The following is a 20,797-nucleotide window of genomic DNA, read 5'->3' as shown; positions in this document are numbered from 1 at the left end:
CATATTGCAGAGCAGGGTAAGATTGATTGAAAGAGAGTAGCTTTTACTTTTTGCTTTTTTTTTCTTTCCCTTCACTATTAATAGTGAAATTTGATTATTTCTCTGAAAATTTGTCAAGGAATGAAAGTATGTACTTGCTTCTCTTCCTTTCAAAAATAAGCACTTGTTAAGGAATTTTAGTCTCCTGGGACTCCTTTCTCCACAATTATAACTTTATACCTACAGCTAAGGTTTTATCTGCCTGCACTTTAGGAGCAGTAGTCAGGAGGAAGCACAGAAGGCCCAATAAATTGCAAATATCTAAGTTATGCAGATGTTACTTAACCTGTATCTCCCCTACAAAATGTTGAGCACTTATCCATTCATCTCTATTATCAATTATTTTATCCAAATGACTGTTGTTGCCTTATGCAAAATTTGATGTAAATATTTTTCCCACATTGTTTGCCAATCTTTTTCCTTGTCCAAATAACACAATATTTTTGTCTTCCTCTTATTGCCACTTTTGTAGAATGACTTCCTGTAACTAGGGATAAAATGGTCTAGCTACATCTCTGGAAATATGTGGCTATCTTGTTAATAAATACACTCAAATTGTATGTAAGAGTTCCTAATATGTTTCAAACACTGAATTCTCTGTGTCATCTTATAGTTCTGAGGCAATTCAGTGGGAATTATATCTACACTTTCTTTGTAGCTGAGGCCTTGACAATGGATTTCTTCTGCTTCTCAACATGTTCCGTTCACCAAAGAAGTTGTGGATGTCCCACATACCTGAAAGGCCAGGCTGGATTGGGCTTTGAGCAACCTGATGTAGTGAGTGACATTCATGCCTATGCCAGGTGGTTTGGAACAAGATGATCTTTAGGGTCCCTTCCAGCTCAAGCCATTCTATGACTGTATGCATGCAAAAGTCCATCTATGACAAATGCTGCCTGTGAACGTTTTCCTCTTCAGTGTGGCAACACAGAAGGAAAACTAAACCCAAATGAAATTTGATTTAAAAATTTCTGAACTCATTGGAGACCAGCTGAGTCAAATGAGCTTCAGGACCTTCTTTCTTTTTCTGGTTTTATACAAAATAAGGTTCTTAGCTGTTTCATACTTCCCCTATATAAAGGTAACATTCAGAACTGTATCAAATGACTTTTCACTGGGTCTGGTTGAAAAGAAGGCTGAAGACATGTGAATACTAAAGAAAAAACATCATGCTTAACTCTTTAAACCACAGAGGATCACTTACTCAGTATATTAAAAAAGAAAAAAAGAAAAAAACGCCAATAAACAACGTGGTGACATGGGCTCCCCCTCGTGGTTTTTGTTATGAAAGATTTTAATTTTCCACACAAACCCCTTTAATTTATAAGGACTAGTAAGAGACAGGCAAGGGAATGCTCTGAAAGGAAATGTGTTCTGTATAAAAACATTTTTCTAAATCATCTGTAAATTATCAAAATCAAAGAGTTCTTGATTCATCATTTTTAGGATGGATAATTAATTAAGCATACTGACAGATCATGCTGCTAGACATCTGCATCTTGTTAAAGGCAACCAAAGTTAATTGTGCTTATGGTTGCATTTGCTGGAGTGATAATGGGTTTTTGAAACCACACATCCCAGATTTATTACAGGTTCTGCATCGCCCTTTCTCTTGCATTAATGTGGAGGTTTGTCAATCCCACTCCCTAACTCTGGGCTTCTTGAATGTTCTGCTAAAGACAAGATAGGTTTTACTAGCCTTAAACTTGCTACATTATCTTTTTTTTTTTTTAAACTGAATCTCCTCATAGTTATAATATTGTGCATCAGGAACACTGTTTGCTGCAAAAAAAGGTGCAAGTAAGACAAAAATTGGCCACTAGTTACCCTAATGAAGTTAATTGTTCTTTGCACCAGCTGTAAAATCAAGACAAAAATTATGTACCTTAACAGAAGTGCTGCAGAGTTTAGATTTAGTCTCCATTTTAACCTGAAAACCTAATTTATGTTACAAATACAGGGAAATTTAACTGTTTCAGTAAAACAGACCTTTAATTAACCAGCAGGTCCTTGGATGACTTAGGTTAAGAAATACCCAAGAATTCATGAAGATCAATATCTCTGATCTAGGTTTTGGGCTACAACTGCAAGACCTGTGCCACTGATTTCTCCAGAATGACAGTTCAGATTTTTTGCAGTCAGACTGCAAATGAAAATTGTTTTAATTACCTGAACTTTATTTCACTCCACTTAAAAGAAAATGATTTCTGATGTGCCAAAAATAGAAATATAAGATACTAATATTAGCAAGCAATGCTTCTCCTATTCAAATTCAGTATTAAATGACTAAATGTGCAGATTTCTTCACTACCTTATTTACAGAATGCAACAATATACTTTATACAAAAAAACCCAAAATTAAACAAAATAACCACCACTGCCACACAAAAACAAACAAACAAACAAAAGAAAAACAAAACAAAACAAAACACAAAAATTGAAGCTTGATAGCTTGATATCTCCAGATAAGACCAGACAAAAAATACCTTCTTTAATATCTTTGTTTGTAAGAGATAAAAATTAAACCTGATGACTTTGAGTAGACTTCAAATTATTTGTTATACAACACTTTTACACAATAAGCAGTAAATCATAATATTTATTAATAATATAGAAGTTAATTGAAAAAGCAAAAGTTTTACTCAAAAGAGTAAATAGATCTATTTTAATCTCAGCAGAATAAAAATTAATGAATTGGTAGATTGCAAACTAGTGGTTGCTTAAAGTTCCGATTTTGTAACACACATGTATTTGTTATGGAAATACAGAATTCAGTTCCCACAAGTAATTTGCTGTTCAAAAGGGCTAAATTTCCCTTTTCAAAAAGCTGTAAGAAAAACTACTGGGAAGAAGAATGTTCAGAGAAAACTGGGCTGTGAGCTCTTTAGTTAAAATTAGAAGTTATGACAAATGCTGTGTTTGGCAGAACTAAATTCTGGTAATCTTTGCCTAAATAACAGAGAACTGCATTTAGAAACAACAATAAGAAAAAAAAAAAAAACAAAAAAAATTTAATTAATGTTAAAAAGAAGAAAATATATGGTAATACAAATGAAATTATAAAGTGTAGGAAAGAGATTAGAGAACCTAAAGATTTCTGAAATAAAATGTAGTCAGATGTAAGGACAGCAAGATAAACGTTTCTTATAAATTAGCAACAAAGGAAATAATGCCAATGATATAAACCCACTTCCAGACAGTGGTTTAAACCTATTACTAGTGCCTGAAAGGAAGACCTGTGAGTCCTCTGGACAAGTCAAAGCCAGCATTTTCCCAAAAGAAGGTCAACAATTGCCTGGGCTGCATTAGGAATGTATCACCAACAGACTGAGTGAGGTGATCCTTCCCCTCTCCTCAGTACTGGTAAGACACACCTGGAAAGCTGGGTCAATGTCTGAGCTTCCCAGCACAGGACAGACACGGGACCAATGCTAGCAACAGCTGTGAAGGAGACTGATATTCCATCATTAGAGAACTTAGGCATTTGTCACAGAAGGAAAGGCTGAGAGAGCAGGGAGAACAGAAGGTTTAGTGTGCATAATTACCTGATCATAAGTTATAATGAAGACATTCAAACTTCTCTCATCTGATGGCAGGATAAGAGGCAATGAGCACAAAGTGAAAGCAAGAATTTACATTTAAGTAGATTAAAAATGATCATCTAGTGTTCGATAGTCCTTGTTTGACACTAAGGACTATTGAACACTAGAACTTGGTCCCCCTGTAGGGTGTGGATTCTCCCTGGTGAGTCTCCATTCTGGGAGATATTCAACACCCAGCTGGAGACAGCACTAAGCAACCTGGGCCAGCTGGTTGTCTTTGAGATGGAGTGTTGGACTAGCCAATACTTAGAGCTCCCTCCCATGTCAGCCAATCTGTGATTCTGTGAAACAAAGAAGTCCAAAATTATTGATAGGCTACACCAATAATCAAATCACTTTCTAAAAACTCTCTCCTCTCTTCATTTAAAGTCTAGTCTCAATGAGTTTAGCTCAAAGTCTTTTACAAATCCACCTGTTTAGTGGAAGTCTTCCTAAGACAGGATTGAGGATCAGTGGCAGCAAAAGCAACCTGGCTAACCTTAAATGTCCACCAGGATGTTAATCCTTATGGCAAATTTTCAGATATTGTCCCTTGTGCAAAGTCCTTGTGAACACATCTACAGCAGGAAATGCAATGCCATACTAGGGCAAGAGCTGATCTAGTTATTAATGAACTGGATCACCCCATTGCCATGCAACAATATTAGCTTATGTATCAAAAAGCTGTCTAATTGCATCAGCACAATGCTATATCCAGGCTAATTAGCTCTGCCAATCAAGCTAATTAGTAAAGAGCAGAGCCATGCTGAATACCAATTCTAGCTTCTGAGCTACTGATCAAAGCAGTACTAGACAGTGTACCCCAAACAGAAGGTATCATTTGAGTATATTCAGCAGTGAAAACTTCTGTAATTCTATCCATTCTGTAAGTATGTGTAAAACTTTTAGAAAAACCTTTTTCTTGCTTTTCAAAACACATATTTTTAGCTCATTTGAAGATATTGCAAAAAATAATTCAAAAATTTTAAAAATGTGCTTTGCTGAATACTTGTTACTCTGCAAGACAATTAGGTCCTATAGCAGATTCCTGTAAGTTTATTTCTCTTAGAAGGTGAATCTATAGAAAGACATGAATTTCACAGGTGAAATTTTGTTTCTTGACATAGTGTGTTCACAAAGCTCTGTTTCCTTTAACACAAGTGGCATAAAACCACAATCACTTTTCTGGTTTTATACTACCACTTTTTTAGAAGTGTTACCCCTAATTTTAATCTGCATTAAAAAGAAAAAAAAAAAAAAGTGGTTTCTGGGGTTTGATGCATTTTTGTGTTTGTTTCTAAATGTTCTGATAAAGTTTGGACTACCTGGTGCTTGCTCAAAATTGAAGGTGCATTAGCAATTTCATGTAGGATGTCAGGCTTACATAGAGAACAGTTCAGCCATGGTCATGCTCTGTTTATTTCACAGAAAATGATCATCTTGTTCATGTGGATCATGTTTACTTCATCCACTTCCAAATAACTAATGTCATTGATGTCAGCTAATTAGTTCTGCACTGTTTGAGCCTGTTTAACAACATTTGCGTATCTGGGCTAACATAGGAAGCATAATAAAACCTTTCAAGAAAACTCATCTAAAGTACACTTCTCGGGTCATACTTGAGAGCAGATTTCACATTCCACATTTACATTTTGAATTACCTCCTCAACATGGTCATGATCTGACAATGGTTTCCATCTAGGCAGAGCCCTTCTGGACTTGATAACTTTTCTTAGTCTGGGTCTTGAAAGGATCTTAATACCCAAGATCTTACTGTATTTCTTTCCAGCTGGAACTCTTTACTTTGAGCTGCTCTTTTGTGAAAGTGCTTTAGCCTTGACTCCAGCTAAGTGACTTTGAACAAAATAACCAAGGCAAAACCTGAGCAGAAACTTGAGTTAATTCAGGCATGTATTTAAATAAAACAACTAAAACATTTGTAATACATACTCAAATGCTAATGATTTGCTATTACAAATGTTAGTTTGACTGTTACTGCTGAAAAATTAACCTTAGTGGTTCAATATTTTCCAAACTGCTGAAACTTACTCGTCAGAAGGGCCCTCTGGAAAGTTCAGTCCTTTTCTGTTTGCAGCACATTGTATACTAGTGTCCATAGCAACCCCATAAGTCTGCTCCAAGACAGACTTCCTGCTCCAAGTAGAGGGCAGGGCAAGGCACTAATAAATGCCGCCTCAGTTACCTCCCTTTCTCTGTTTTAAATATTGTTATTTGGCTGATGATCCCACACCAGGAAGTACTCTATATAAATACCTGAAACAGACTTTGAATGAGCTGCTTAATATCAAGAGCACTAGACAGCAAGAAAAAAAGGGAAAGCAAAACTTCTAGATAAATAAAGGATTAAATGATTGCACTTTACTAAGCTCAGTGCACAAGAAGAAGAAGAATCCAAATCTAGGACACGAAAAATAAATCATATTTTAGTTGTGAAAAGGGCACTCTAACTGGGACTGCTTAGTAGCTGTAATTTGTGACAGAGTGGAGGGTGAGGAGGCTTTGCTGCAAAAAGGGGTTAACACCTCTTTGCTTTCTTGAGTTTGTAACTCAAAGATTTATTTCTTTTAAAATCATTGCCTCTATGGCATCTATAAACAGGTGTTTTTGTACATCCAACCATGCTTTGTAGTCATGTAAAACTTAAGAAAATATCTGTAATTTTCTCTAGGACCCATTTTCACCTGTTTCCTCAACACGATACAGAATACAACATGCTTGTTATATACAATATGCAGGATACTGGATACTTGTTTAGCTGAGCTAAACAAGCCAGCTATTTTAAACAGTCAAATACAGTCTATTCACCCATGTAATACCATTTCCTAAAGAGAACTGCTGATTACATGAGAAGGCCCTATTCTCAGTCTCCAAATCCTTGCTAGCAAATCACTCCCTAAAATTACATTTGCCATTGCTACGGACTAGAAGTAATTATATCTAAACAACTGGTTGGGAACAGAAATTAAGAGTATGGGCTAAACATTAGAAGTAGAAAAAGACTGGATTTTCAGCAACATAAACACTGAAGAATAGGAACTGTGTAGAGAGATGCCTCCCACTCCACTTTTGTTGCATGATGGAGTATTTTAGAACCAATTGGGAGACTGCCAATGAACCCAAAACAGCTGTCTGCACTTACAACTACAGTGCAGCTAAATGATGAAACTATTTCTAGTTCAGCCTGATGTTTGCCTATAAAATACCCATGAAAAGGGAATATAGATATGTAGTTTTTCCTAAAGTAACCTAGTTTAAATATAAAATATATGCTAAATATAAAATATATGCTAATAACACTAGTGGCTAATAACAATAGCTGATTACAGGGGAAGCAAAGGATCTTCACACCTTTGTACACTCAGAATACTAGCTCTGCCATCCTGCCATTCTTTCTGTTCCAGCAACTGGAATTCTTTTAGAAATTTTTCCCTCAATGCCACCTTGGTGCTAGCATGCAGATTTTGTATAGGTGTCTTTGTAAAGGCTTCACCATTTTATTTCCCTACTCTTAATTATGCCAATTAAGATACTGGTGTGAATAAAGTAGAAAGTAGCTACAGTTATCGAACATAGGAATACAGGAATTTATGAAAGTTTTTAAAATATACACATAAAGTACATAGTTGTGTTGACAAATTGGGCTGAACATGATTTTGTGTCAGTATGAAATGTTAGAGTGAAATAAAAGCAGGCTATCTCTTGAAATTTCTTCAGCTCAGAAAAAAAATAGTTTCACTTGCCAGAGGCTTCCTATCCAGCTAAAGAAAATCCACATTACCTTCATATTTTCTAACTTTATGCATCACAAGTAGCAGAGTACTGATAGCATATTGAATGTAGATACAGAGGTATCAGCTGTCAATCATAACAGTATACCTTAATCAGTCTTGGAAATTGAGTACATATTCTGTCTTTGGAAGTACTGCACAACTACCCTCACCAAGCAAACAGCTTTTCTTACACAGCTGAGCATGTACAGCTGAAAAAACCTTGCTGAGTTTTGAAGTTTTGTTTCATGACATGCACAACAACCAAAGTGAACTAAAGCACAAGGACCAAGTGAAAAATCCCTCTGACTTGCGTTATCCCATGCCTGCCTGATGGGTGCCATTTACCCCTACGTGTGTTACCTATAGCTGATAGCCTGTAACCAGACAAAATCCTGCACAGAGGCCTCCTGCCTTCCTGTGTCACAAGCTGCTGGTGGGACACGGCAGGGCGGGCCAGGCCTTGCCCCTGCCTGCAGGGACGCTGTATCCGCTGTATCCGGCTGCTGCTGCTGCTGCGGCCTCTCCAAAGGAACAGCACGCTTCGTTGCTGGAACATTTGTTCAGCACTGCTGAAATGCAACTCCTGACGTTTGTTTGTGCAAGGTGTATTTGCTCAGGAATTCACTGTGAGAACGTGACATAAGCCATGACAGAGCTACCCTACAGTAGGTGACCTACAGTTTTGTTTGCTTCTTTAGTCACAGCCTTGAGTTTCTTCTTTTTTTAGAAACTACCTAACTTATTAACTATTCAGGTCATCCAGTGCATGCAGTTTTCTTCTGCTTTGTTTCTGTTACCCTGTGGTCTTTGGATAAAAGTTTGCTGATGTTTTTACTTCATTAGATTTTGACTAATTCTTGAGAACAATGAAAGAAGTGTTCAATGCCAATGGAAAATATTTGATTTTTTTTTCCCTTCAATAATTTAACTGAACTGAAGCAACTTGGGTTCACTGAGCAATCCTAGTCATAACAGAAATTTGTGGCAAAGATCTGAAGGCAGATGTCCCTGATCACAAATCTACAATTCCCCTACATACACGTGCGCATCTAGGTGGTCAGAACCTCGCTGAAGAAGGAGAGCAGAAAGCCTTTTTCATCACAGAAAACTTTGCTAAGTAACATCTGTCATAAGTAGTATATGGATTAGATCCAACAGGGTGGCACGTATTTCTTGAACAATAAGGGCATTTCTTTCACTCTTGGTATATGCTAATATATACATCTAGCTGAGTAATAGCTGCTTGGTTAAGGAAAAAAAATTCATCGATGGCTCAGTAAAAGCAGTTATCCTATGGGAAATATCAACAAACTTTGCAGGGACAATATTACCTTGCATTTCACATAGCACACATAATTTAAAATATGTATCTCAGTGCTACCAAAACAATCCAAACCTATCTGATTACTACTCCAGTTGGTGGTGTGTTGTCAGACAACTGGAGAAACGGGTAAATAGGAGTTTCATTGAGCTCAGCAAAGGGAAAAGAAAAGTCATTTTCCTGGGGAGAAATAACGATGTGCATCAGAACAATCTGGGACACACAGCTGAGGAGATACTTGATAGAAAAAGACTTAGAGGTCCTGTGGGCAATTGAATGTGAGTTATCACTATGCCTTTACTGCAGAGATAGCCAACAACCACCTGGGCTGCATCAGGAGAAGTGTTACCAGCAGATTGAGTGAGGTGATCATTTCTCTCTCCTCAGAACTGCTGAGAAACACCTGGAAAACTGGGTCTAGCTCTGGGCTCCCAGTATAAGAGAAACATGGTCATACTGGACTGAGTCCAGGAAATGGCCACAAAGGACACTGGTGTCGAGTCTCTGACCTTGGAGACGTTCAGTACCAGCTGAAGATTGGCCTTGAGAAATCTGCTCTAGTTGTCTTGTGTTTGAGTGGGAGCAGTTCATGAGACAATCTCTGGATGTTTCCTCTACTTCAGTGACTCAGTGATTTGACATTCAGCCAGGGGCCTATTTACTCTCCCAATTTTTAAGAAAGTGGTCTGATTTTTTTACTCCTTATTAAGGCTTATCTCAGAAATATGAACAACACGATGCATAGTTGAAATAATCCCATGACAAATGGGGTGACATTACTTTGTATGTTTAAACCTACAAGCAAAGCAGAAACCTTTGTGAACACTCTTCAGCAGGGGTAGAATGTAGGCAGTAGAAGAAGACCTCACCAAAAGCACGGAGAATAAAAATATAAGAATGTGAAAAGAATGAAGAAAACAAGCTCATACATGACATGGAGAAACAATATACTTTGAATTAATAATCTTAGTTACATTTTAAAGGTGAGTAACATGCATTTGGTTTTCAGAGTCAATCTTTCAGTAACTTTGTGTACCACACAGCAGAGTTAATTGGAAATAAGGGAAGGTTAATAATCAATTTAGATCCACAGGGTCCAAATTCTTTTTGGCAGGAAAGAAGCATAATGTGATTACCACCAAATGCAGGGATGCTACACTAATCTAGTTTTGTATTAGCTGTGTATTTCTAGGCATGTGTAAAATCCAGTTCCACTTTGTAAGCTGATAAGAAGACAATTCTGTGCTTCCTTTTCTCTAGCCCATATTGTCTATTTAGAAGTGGGATGGAAGATACTACAATATCACATTTAATGAAACTGATTCAGAGAAGTGAAACAGGAAGAAGTAAAGGGAAGAATATTGAGCAAGTCCAATACATCTGTTCCCCTTTCCATGAAAAGCCACAATGTATTTCTGTTGTTAATTAGTATATACAAAAAAATTTGAAAACTATTTTCATCCCTTTGTGAGCTTCAATAAGGGGTAGTGCACTTGGATCACAATCTGATGCAGTGCCACAGGCTGAAGGAGGAATGGGTCAGGAGCACTTTGGTAGAAAGGGGATGCTGGTTGAAGGTGGCTCAGTATGAGCCAACAGTGTGCCCAGGTGGCCAAGAAGCCCTATGGCATCTTGACCAGCATGACTAAGGAAGTGATCATCCCCTTGTACTCAGCACTGGCGTGGCCACACCTTGAACCCTGATCAGTTCTGGACCTCTCACTTCAAAAGGGCCTTTGAGATGCTTTAGTATGTCCAGAGAAGGACAACAGGGCTCATGAAAGGACTAGAAAATGTGTCTTATGAGGAATGGCTGAGGGATCTGGGTTTGTTTAGTCTGGAGGAGAGGAGGCTCAGGGGGAACCTCACAGCTCTCCACAACTCCCTGAAAGGAGGGTGTACTGAGGTGAGGGCTGGTTTCCTCTACTGTGCCAGCAGAGAGAGGACCAGAGGAAGATGGAGGGAGATTCAGATTTTTTTTTCACTTTTAGGATCAAGAACTGGAATAGGTTGCCCAGGAAGGTGATGGAGTCACCATCCCTGGAGGAGTTCAAGAGAAGTCTGGAACCTTAGGGGTTAAGGGGTTGCTGTGGTAATGCTGGGCAGATGGTTGGACTGGATTAACTTGTAGGTCTCTTCCATGATGATTCTATGATTCTATGACTAAATTTACCTCCCATGTAAAGGCTTATCTGGTCCATGCTAAACAATCTCCTCTACTTAAGAATACAAGCTTTCTAATAGTTACTTTTCTATTGCCTGTTTTAAATATTTCTTTCTCTACTTAAAAAAAAAAAAATATAAAACAACACAAAAAAGAAAAACAAAACAAAACAAAAACCCAAAACAAAGCAAAAAAAGAAGCTATGAATTTCTGAACATTTTAAATAAAAAAATTACACCACAGACATTATGGAGGTTTAGAGGATATTAACAATACCAGATTTGTCTTATTTGTGAACATTCTTCAATGAGAGAGAAACATTAAAGGATTGAAGGAATGTATTCATTGTATTCGACCACCTTGCTGAAGAATGTATTAAAGCAAAGCTCTGACAACAGTACTTTGATTTATTCAACCTAAATCATTCACAGGACACTCCATAAGGCAAGACACTAAAACCAGAAAAATATTTAAGCTAAAGGTAAAGATTAAGGACACTGCAGTTTTAAAAACCAGAATTAAAGCCCTTGGTAGAATATTCCTTAAAGATAAGAAATATCTTGTAATAAATGTAAGTTAAAAAAGTAAGCCAACCTTGATTTCAGCTCTCCATTTAGGTAAGATGACTATTCAACTCTGGACTTATCTGAGTGTGTCCTTGGACCATTCACTTTTGTTCCAAGGATTAACTGTTTCGAAAAATTTCCTTCCTATACAATGTGAAAACACTTAACATTACCAAACACATTTATTTAATGCAAATCATTATGAATGTTACTTTTAATAAGGAAAAAGCAAAACTTCTCCTCCACTGTAAGATAACTTATTTTAGCACAGTTTCATAGTTCTTCATTACATTGTGATGCATTAAAACCAGTTTTCTCATGTGAACACCCAAGAAAAGCTTTTCTGCATATGATTTGTGTACAAGCGGGCTATAGAAATGCTAACATTAGAATTATACAAGAGACTTTTATGTGCTGTTGGATAACACCTTTCAAATGCAGAAATTGATTGTGCTGGAATAGATCAATCTAGTAAATTTTTTGGGGTTTTTTTTGTTTTGGGGTTTTTGGGTTTTTTTTTGAGTAATACATTTTTAAGCACAATGCCATTTTTCCTACCACTTCATGAAAAACAGCGACAAAGTGTATTTATAGCACAATTAATAACAGCCATATTAAAATGCATTACTTGTATTTAACAGTCATTACAGAATCCCACCGAATTACAGAATGAACTAGACTGCAAAAGATCTTTGAGGTCATCAAGTCCAACCTGTGACCTAACACATCCTCATCAACTAAACCAAGGCACTGAATACTCATATTCAGGAGGTATGATCTGTTTACTGTTCAGTAATGGCAATGAGTGTAGATTTGATCCTGCCTCCAGTAAAGGAAATTCTTTAATGGAGACAAAGAAAACCCTCAAAATTGAGAGTTCAGAGAATGCCACATGAAGACATAAGAACTGTATTCCTTTATTGCAGTTAGACTATATGCCTAACATGAAATAATTGAGAAAATTAAGGTTTTTTCAGAAGCAATTAGAATTGGGTATATGCACAACTGCATTCGCTCCATTGCATTTTTAAAAGTTACCAAAATTTGAAGTATTCATAGCAAGTAAGACAGATCATTGAAATTTTCCTTTACTGTCTTAAGCATCTAGAACATTTTTTCTTTATTTACTTTTAATCCTGATAAATAAGCTCTGGTTGTATGAATGTATGAATATTAATAACTAGCTGATATTCAATTTTATAGGTTACAAAGCCTTTTACACAGTATGCTATTGCTACTTTGATATATCACAAATCAAACCACAACTATGCTGACAATTATGTTTAAGTGAGATACAATGATACACAAAATTCCAGTTTGTATCAAAACTGTATGTTTTCTACTAGTCAAACAGAATCTTTACATTGCTTGATTTGAAAATCAAATCAGAAATTTAAATGGTACAACAGAAACAAAACGATGAAACTATTTCCATAAACAATGTCTTGGAACAGAAACATAGTATAGGGTATTAGATAAAATTGATATTTAGTCACTAAATCAGCTGTGAAGCTTAATAAAAAACAATAAAATCTAATTTTAAAATAAAATTCTTAATCACAGAGTACTACTCCAAGGGTCCAATGAGTGAAGTTCTCAGTCAAAAAAATAGGAAGAAAGGTTTTAAACTGATACATAGTCAACAAACTCTCTGATATAGACATATATACCTCTGCAAAGTTCTTTTGATCTGCTAAAGCTACATGAAATCCCAACAATCTTGAAAGAGAAATACTGACTTTATTGAGATTAAAATATGTGAAAATATTGCTTGTAGTCGAATGCAAAATCTACAGTTTTGTTTGTTTCCCAGGTCCAGCTGGGTCTGGAAAGCTCAGAAATACTAAATTAGCTCAGCTCCCCTGAATGAGTACTGCAGTGCCTTAATTCACATGAAATACACAATTTCATGTCAGATGAAATTTATCAATCAAGATGTCATTCAAAAAGGATTATCATGTACTTGAATTTGATGTTTCCATTTAAAATTAAAAGCCAAGATAAGGTTGATATTGCACATATTTTGTTGTAAATCTAGATTTGTATGGATCTTACTGAAGGAAAAGAAGTAGTAATGGAAATAGCAGGAAGTCTGGCCCATCCATTCTTCACTTCAACTTTCAACTTCAAATGTATAAATAGCCTAGGTTAAACAAAAAGCTGCCCTCTTCTCTCTCTTACAGCTTAATGCCAACAATTTTATTCCAGAAAGCAATCAATAAGGAACTGTAAGGGTTAATATCAAAGAGTTTTCAGTGCTCAGTTATGTAATCATAAATTCCCCTTAAGATGAAGGAACTTCGGCAATGTCTCATTCAGACTGGAGTGCTCATTTGAAAGTAGACACTTTCAAGTTGATACTATTTTAAAGTACTTTACTTGAGTATTTGAGTCCTTAGAGTCCTATTGCTACTTTTTATTTTAGCAAAAAAAGGCAATAAAGTATGTTATAAGTTAATCGATCTCAATTTTAATATGAAGAATAAGAAGGGAAGAGTGAAAGGGAGGATTGAACTGACAGTACGTCCAAGACCGATTTTGTGTTTTCACAGATCAATTCTGCAAGTTAAAATAATCATTAAAATAAATTCATTCAGAGGATGATTTGGGACAAATTCTCCTAACTCAAAACTGACAGCCTATAGTTTCAATGCAAGCCAGATTCCTTAAAATATGAGGCTTTCACAGGGTTTAAAGCCACTAAGGTGAATTGATATAAATAATCAAGAATTATGGGTGAAAGACTGAATATTCCTGGATTTCTCCTCCCACCATGATGTTATTTCTTTGCCCAAGTAACTCGCCTAAGCAGGCTGACTCATATAAAGCAAAAAAGAAGTCAGAAGTCAAAAGTCATGTGATATCATTTTTTAGGTTTAAGGTATGTTAGACACCCTTTACTACTGACAAAGGTCTTCCACCTCCTCCTTTGGCATTCTGCTCATGGACCAGGGGGCACATGGATGCGGGTATCAAAAGGAATCAAGAAAAATATTATTACTCTTTTGATTCTCTGCTCTAACAAAGGGTGCTTGCCTAGCTGCTGGCCTCAGGAACAACATCCACATCAACAAAGCCACTGGGCTGAATCCAAGCAGTCTGCACAGCCCATCCAGTTCCAGCAGGGCAGGCAGCATGATCACCACAAGACTGTCAGAAGAAAAGCCAAGTCCAAATGACACCCAATAGTTAAACACGCGAGAATTCCTCTAATATTTACGGGAAAATGATTATATCTATAACAAAGTAGGCCCCAAATGAAATCTATAATAAATGAAATGTTACTAATATGGTTTTTGCAGATATGAGGATTGCTACCCACAACTATAAGTAAGCTGTGTAGGATATAACAGGAAATAAAAAAAGATTACAGAGGAGACAGTGAGGAAAAGCAGGTTTCCTTGTTAGAAAACTTACTTGGAGGTCCTTTCAAAAAATTTCTTACTCATAATTCACAAACTAAGTTTTCTTTCTACATTTTCCTTTGAAAACCCAAAGACTTGACATTCCCTACATATTAAGGCTTTTTCCCTAACTATTTCTAAGTTTCTCAGCTGATCTCTATTCTCCACTTCCAATATAGACAATAATAATAATAATAATTTTCTGTATTTTTACCATTTGAACATTATATTTGAGGCTCATAAGAATTTTCTCAGTTGTTAGAGGTAAGGAAAATAAGAAATAAACAGCTGACTCCAAATCTTAACCAGCACAGCAAGAAATGCAACCTAGCCTCATGGGTTTGATGACAAGCAAGATAAAACAAATAATTTACAAATAATATGGACACAGAAACAATACCGAAGAACATGGAAACTAGCTTCATCTTACAAACACCATCTGAGCAGTTAAGAAAATTATACTGAGCTTATTTATAATTACTTTTCTTCAAAACCTGGCTTTCAGGTTATCAGCCCACATTAATTTTCAAAGCAAACTTCTCCCACATGTTTTTGCTTGCTTGCCTTCTCCAAGGGTAATTCTCAAATATCCTTGGTTTTATTTTTCTTGCTAAATGAAGTCTAAAACCAAAGGCCTCTGTCTCAGATAATTTATCTTTTGTGAGTACATCCTGTTCTCTACAAACTAAGTATTAGAAACTAATTTTCTTTTGTATAACCACAAAGATTTTTCAGGGACTAACCAGACACCACAACAATTTTATCAATGATAGTTCTTTGATAAAATTCAGGAGAAGGGCTTGATAAAATGATACAAGTGATGATTTCCCGTTTTTGACCAGTTTGTGAAACTCAGCAGAAGCCCCGGCACTATTCATCTGACCATGAACAGTGCTGGCAGGGTTTTTCCATGCCAAACTTGTCAGTGAAAAATTCTGCTCCATGAAAGTACTGCAAGACCTTGTTGTTTCTTAAGTAATTGACTGCTCATGAGAAAAAACAATCCCTTATAAATTAAATATTTCATCCTGGCATTTTATGCCTTAGCAACTACACAACTCTATTGGCTTCATTTCCATTCCCTTTTTTTGTGTCTACTCTCCAGCACTGTTTTAACCTATTTTTCAATATGGTATCAGATTCTTGATGTCTCCCATCCTGCTCCACAGTGCTCAGGAGAAGCTGCCCACACAGAAGTGCAGGCACAGGCATTAGGACATTTTAGAGCACACACCTTTTAGTGAGGTGTATGCACATCAGAGGCCATCAGCCCCAGATGGACAGATTTACCTTCTGTGATCCTGCCCAATATCCCTGTTAACTTCTGGGACACCTGAACTACAGCAGTCCTTCAGCAAATTAGAGATCACCTGTTTTTACTTTGACTTTGGTGAGAAAAGTCAAAAGCAGAGGACAAGCAGCAGAAAAAGTGACTAAAGGCATTCCATTTGACTAAACTGTAAATACCAAAGCTGGGGCTAGCCACATTTATTCATGATACCATCAGCTAAACATGATGGCATGATAAACACTTTTCCAAGTGGGGTTGAGAGGCATGACTAAAGGCAAGCTTGACCTGCAGAGCAATGCATGGTGCCAGTGAGAGGGTCATTAGAACCACACCAACTCAGCCCAGGACCTAAATGCAGGTTGCACTATGCCTTACAGACACAACTCTATTATATATCTACACTGGGCAAATACCAGGAGATACATATGTTCATGGACCTGCAGGGGAACCAAGAATGGCAGAGCCCTGCTCAGGATGGCTCTGCTCTGTCAGCTCCATCCAGCCCCCATCCCCTTGGGGGGCCAAGAAGGGACACTTCTGGAGACCTTTGGCATTGTGTCTTCCTGAAACAGTGTAAAAGCTTGTTCCCAGATCAACCAACCTTAAAACACTTATTCCTAAAATTATAAATACCTTTTCAAAAACTTTTGCAAATATTCTTTTAGTATCATTTTAAAAAAAAAAACAACTAACCAAACAAAACCTAAAGAACTCCAACTGACTAACCAAACGAAAACATCTACCAGAACACCCCAAACAACTCCAGAATCTAGTTGTTAAGAAAGTGTTTCTACATAAGACAACTTCATATGGCTTATTCTACAGTGCCACAAGAGGACACTCTTGAACAGTGGTTTTATTTTTAATGAGGACAAGCGCTTTTCAAGTTATTTTGTATTCTGTATTCTTCTTACAAGTTATTTGTATTGTTAAGTACAGATTTCTGATCCCCAGCAACCCAGAAGATAGGGAGATCTCTTCATATTAATTCAATCTTAGTTAACCTGAAATTTCAGGCCGTTAATAATTAATATTTTGTTATCATAACTGCTTTAAAAGTTTCAGATAAACTAACAGCTATAGCCCATTATTTAAGTTGCATTAGCCTTGGTTCATAGAGCTTTTTCTTATACTCTGCTCACAGCTTTTCTCTGAAAATCCTATAATGTATTTTACACTTTAGTTGCCACTAGAGTTGCAACACTTACACTTTAGTTGTTGGAAATGTGCTGTTTCCATATGCATAAAACTCGGGTACCAATACCCATCTACTTTGTCTTTAATTGTTAGAAGCAACTAGGCATATATACTTTTTAAAAAAATACAACTTAAGAAATACGTTTAGAGAAATGTAAAACTATGTTCTTAAATATAGTGATTGTATTAAAAATATTGCATTAAATAACTGCAGTGCCATTGCTTCATAATTATTTTAAAGACATCAGGTAAAAGTTTTTTAGATGGAACAAAGCAAGTGATTACAATATGTGAATAATAATACATTAAAACATCTGAGGTGATGTAACCCAATAATGACTTTGAGAAAAATGGAAAAGAAAGAGATAAAATATCTTGCTTCTTTATAGTCAACTCAGTGGAACAAGTGCTTACAATAACATGTAGAATCTACCTCCATTTTGATCTTTATATTACCTGTAGTAAGTCCTTTTGCCTGAACAGGAACAAAAAGAGATAATAGTTGAATGATAAGTTAGCATCTTCATACATACATACATACATACATCTTAACAACAAACTGATTAGAAACAATAGAATTTAAGACATCCGGTGATGCTGGTTATATTTGGGTTAAATGTGTTTCACATTTAACTTCATTTTAAATTATACCAAAATGGTTTGTTGTTTTGGGGGAGGAGAGGAACTTCAAGTTCTTATTTAGGGGTGTTAATTACACTTTTAACTCTGATTTCTATCATGGCAGCAATTAAGTAGGTGCAGGAGATCCCAATTACCTGAGCCTTGACCAGTGTGTCTGGCTCAGGGATATTCTGCTAAGACTTACTTAGGACCTCCAAATCTCTTTGCTGATTTTAGTTCAGTCTGGTGTGGTAATTACCTTTAAAACATCTTTTCCCACATTACTAGATCCTGTCTGATTCATTACAGCATTTCCAATAGGTTAAATCCACCAGACACCATAAACAGGAAGGATTTGGAAAATGAAAACATGAAGAAACTCATAGTAAAACTAGCTCTGAAGAACACCCTGTTTATAGCTGATGACACCACTGTGGTTTTTATCATTTCTACTTTTTTTTTATCATCTATGTGGGAGCTTGGATAAATGCATATGCAAATAGGATTACACTCCTTACTTTGTATATCTTTGAAGACAATATAAATACCATAATTATCGAGGTTTTATAGTTTTAAAATGTTTAGCTAGATGTGGGGTCTACTTTATTAACACTGACAGTGATTGCATAATTTTAGGTTTGCTATATTCTTTTTTCTAGGTTACTACTTTGTGATGCATTAGTAGAGCTTCTTGGGGGAAATATCTTGTGATTTCAGAGTTTTGCTGATCAATTTTTACTAAATGCACTTTTTGCTGTCCTGCCAAGAGAGTACTGATAACGCCAGAAATCAATATGCAAAGTACAACCATAAAGCCAGAGCTGTTACTCAGAGGCAGCAGTGACACCTGCAGAGCCAAAATCTTTGAAACAGATGTTTTTTAAGGGTCCTGATGTTTTATAAAGTTTCTGAGGGTGCTATTATAGTAGAATTGTTTATAATTGCGGGTTTTTAACAAATACAACAAAGTGACTGCTGCAATGCAAGTCATAAAAATTTGCACATATTATACACTATTACAGACTAAAAAATTGGTCATGTTGTCCAGCACACCATATTCAGGGCTAAGCTGTTCGTGTTTTGAAGCCCGGGGGCAATGCTGAAGTTCGGTACAATTGTTTGTGTATCCAGGGCACGTACTAAATTTGCACATGAGAGATGAAAGCAGAAGAGGGGCTTTGGAAATGACATTTTGACAGGTGGAGCTTTGTGGAGGGTAATTGCCAAATCAGACCAGCAAAGGAGACTTTGATCGGAAGAACAACATAGGAGGAAGGCATGAGTACATGGCTGGCAGTAGAGTTTCTGTTTTCAGCTTCTGAGCTTCCTTCCCACATTAAACAGGGCTGCTGTGCTATTGTAAGGGCACTTAAAATAGCCCAGCCATGGGGCACTATGACAAGGCTGCTCACACATTAAAAGGTGAGTCCTTTCTCTGAGCACCGATAGCACTTCAGATCTTTAGAGACGCGATGTTTTATCTCATTTCTGAGATTCCAAAAGAAATTTTTGGGAAAACAATGTGTGCAGGAAAGGGCAGGGGCAACCAGTGAAGAGGATGTCCTATACATCTGTGACGGCAAAAGTTGTGGGGATATATTAATGGTCCCAAATATACGCTAAGTAACATTTCTGGTGAGCTGTCCAAAGAAAATACAAGTCAGCTACTGTGGCTACTCTGGCTTAACAGTAGGTTGAAATTTCAAGAGCAGGTTAGACAGCTATGAAGCAAAATTGACTCAATCTATTTTTCACTACCAGTTGATGTTTATTTTGGCTTTATGCCCATTAGCGCAGCAGAGATATTTCCTTACATTGCCTTTGTTATTACAGTTCTCTGTGGTCATATCAGGATCTCAGGGGGAAATGGCTGACGCCATGAGCTAGGCAAAGCCAGTAAAGCAGTGGTGATGGTCACTGTGCTACTGAGTTGGCTATGTCCAGTGGTTATACAGCTTCTGAGTGAGGATTACATCTGTTAACTTAGCTCTCAAGAAGAAGATTTAAGCAAACTTGGTGCTCAGAAGCCTTTATTTGGGTTTTGGTTTTGCAGAAGTCATTTTTTCCCATACCCAAAGTGTATGTCATTGTGTGCATACAGCTCTATCCTGGGGAAGAAGAACCTGAATATATAAGAATCTGAAGATTTGAGAAAACCACATTAGATGACATTTAAGTTTCTGTTGATAGGTTCATTGCATTAGAAGTTAATTCAAAAGTACCTGAAGCCCTATCAAAACTTCTCTTTAGGGAATTATTCATGTGCATAATACTGAAACACAGAAAATATTTTAAAATGTATTTAGAACTAGGCTTTTCATTATGAATTTGACATAAGATACATAGTATTACAAATGAGATGCTTTCCATGTTGTTCTTTCTACAGCTTTTTCTAGAAATAGGTGCCCTATTCAGTCATATTTAATCATTCTTCTATCAAAGAAATCCTTACTGTATAATTATATACTTATTGTACATTTAAATATATATTTAAATCTTTTTATATAATTAAATAGATTCAAAGAATATACTTAATTATTCTTCAATCAAAGAAATGTGACCTACTTCACCTGGACTTTTGGTCCATTTAAACCAATGATGACCAAACTAGCAATTAGTAGGTAATATTTGTTTATCATGATACTGATGAAGATTCTAGGGAGCCACTTTTCTTCTCCAAAGTATCTGCCATCTCATGAGCTCAACAAATATTTCTTCAGAGAAAATAAAAGTAAGCTAATATGGGAAAGGTCAGAATGAAATAAATAGAAAAAGTAATTTTTCAAGCACTTGTTGAATTTTTATTTTTATAATTATGTTTT

This window comes from Agelaius tricolor, unplaced genomic scaffold, assembly GCF_023055355.1.
Source record: "Agelaius tricolor isolate 1412-34295 unplaced genomic scaffold, bAgeTri1.0.p SCAF_4, whole genome shotgun sequence".
Classification (NCBI taxonomy): domain Eukaryota; kingdom Metazoa; phylum Chordata; class Aves; order Passeriformes; family Icteridae; genus Agelaius; species Agelaius tricolor.
Note: the sequence above shows the minus strand (reverse complement) of the source record.